Source organism: Benincasa hispida, chromosome 9, assembly GCF_009727055.1.
Source record: "Benincasa hispida cultivar B227 chromosome 9, ASM972705v1, whole genome shotgun sequence".
Taxonomy (NCBI): domain Eukaryota; kingdom Viridiplantae; phylum Streptophyta; class Magnoliopsida; order Cucurbitales; family Cucurbitaceae; genus Benincasa; species Benincasa hispida.
The window spans coordinates 10,151,993-10,154,217 of record NC_052357.1 but is presented as its reverse complement, the minus strand read 5'-3'; the positions used below and the strand labels follow the sequence as shown (position 1 = coordinate 10,154,217).

The window sequence follows — 2,225 nt, the reverse complement described above, 5'->3', positions numbered from 1 at the left end:
CCATTTTGACACGACCCATCATTCTCTACTTGACCCTTTTGTATCTTCTTGAACACGCACAACAACTTAGCGTAAATAACTCATTTCTCCATACAGTTAGGATATCCCTACAATAGTTACAATGCAAGGTCTGCGTTATCTTTAATCTGAATCCCTGAATTCGACCCTAGACTTACCAGGAACCTGAGTTGGATTTATACTTGGATCTGATTCAAGAAAACTTGTACGTCAATAGAGGAGTGTCATGCATCCTTTTGCACATCTCTAATGCATCAACGCGTTACGAACACATCAACGCATCAACGCATCATCAACGCATCATTCATACTTATACTTATTTTTTCAATTATTTTATACAATACACTCCTAAGCTCGAATAAGAAATCAACGAACAAGTTTTTGGCATCATTGCCGGGGATTCAACAACAAAACTAACTAGAAATTTTGCTTGTATCTTTTGTAGGAACATTTCAGCTGAGGAAGTATTACGAGCTAAGCCGAAGCTTGTAAACGTTTATGAGCAGGGAGAGCACTCCTGAACTTGTATACGACCCCGAAGTTGAAAGAACTTTCCGACGAAGAAATCGATCTAATCGTCATCGTAGGTTAAGGAAACAACTGTCCAGACAACAAACCAAGCAATAATAAATGGCGGACGAAGAAGAAAATTAAAACTTAGCTCAATAGGTAGCCCACGCTGTGCAAAATCCTATCATAATAGTAAACAGTAGTACGCGTCCCATGAGGGAGTATGCGTCTCTTGGGTTGTATGATTTCTCACCCAGGATCATATATCCAACGCCAGATGGGACAAGATTTGAGATGAAAACTGTGATGTTACAAATGCTCCAAACAACTGGAAAATTTGGGGTGCTCAAGGAGAAGACCCTCACGCCCACATGAAACGTTTCCTGGAGACGTGCAACTCATTTGTGATTCCTGGAATCACCCCAGAAGCTATCAGGCTATCTTTATTCCTATATTCTCTGCATGACGACAAAGCAATGGGTAAGTTCTTTAGAGCCTGGTGAGATCACAACCTGAGAAAAGTTGGTGGAGAAATTCATGCAGAAATACTTTCCACCCATCACCAACACAAGAAGGCGGAGAGAGATCATGAACTTCGAGTAGGAAGAAGTTGAAACCCTGAGCGTCGCATGGGAGTGTTTCAAAGGATTAGTCAAGAATTGCCCCAATCATGGATTACCGTTAACCATCCAGATGGAGACTTTCTATGGCGGATTAAACAAAGCATCTCAAATGGCAGCCGATGCAGTTGCAGCTGGTGGTATCATGGATAAATCTTATACTGAAGCTAAAGAAATATTGGACCGCATTGCCAAGCATAATATGGAATGAGTGGATGACATTTACGACGCAAGAGCAGAAAAGAAGAGGCGATCTCAGAATGTGAATTCTATTGACTCTAACACAATAGCCACGCTCTCTGCACAAGTGGCTACTATGAAAAACCTTTTGCAGAATATGTCACTAGGGAACGCATCAAACTTGCAAAAGGTAAATCAGGTAGAAACATTCATACAGCCCATGGTTAACTGTGTGGGCTGTGGAGATCCCCATTCCTACTCCAATTGCCCACAAAATGCACAATCGGTATGCTTCATTAAAAATAACCCATTCTCAAACACATATAATCCCGGATGAGAAACCATCTCAGATTTTTCCTTGGGCAAGAAAATCAACAAGGAGCCCACCACCCAAGGGTGAACCAGCAGTAGAAAGGCAAGGACCGCCGCCTGGATTCCAGCCAATGTAGCAGCCACACTAGCAACCCTTTAATAGAGAAGGTCATGCGTCGAGTTCAACATCTTCGCTTGAAAACCTCTTAAAGAAGTATATCGCCCAGAACGACGCATTGCTAAAAAGTCAGGCGTCTTTCATTAGAACTTTGGAGATACAAGCGGGGCAGATTGCAAGTGAGTTGAAGAATCGACAGCCTGGAGTCTTGCCCAGCAGCACGAAAACCCCAGGGAATACCAAAGGAGCAGTAGAGCTGATGCGGGAGGATGGCACAACTACGTTCAAGGTAAATGAGCAAGGAGTGAAACCCTACTTTGAAGATTGTGTAGAACGAAAAAAGTCATCCCTCGTATTAAGCGAAGTAAACTGAGCCTTACGTCGAAGCACCCCTGCGTTCACATTGACACATATTCCAGGGACGCTTCTTTTATCTTCATTTCTTTTGCATTATGTAGTTTATCACT

General features: G+C 42.5%; 1 non-coding gene across 1 annotated transcript; it reads right to left on the bottom strand.

The window, feature by feature from the left end:
• Positions 1 to 1,101: 1,101 nt before the first annotated feature.
• Positions 1,102 to 1,205, bottom strand: LOC120087473. Its single transcript, XR_005484613.1, has one exon. It is a non-coding gene; the product is annotated as a small nucleolar RNA R71 (small nucleolar RNA).
• Between the last annotated feature and the right edge of the window lie 1,020 nt (positions 1,206 to 2,225).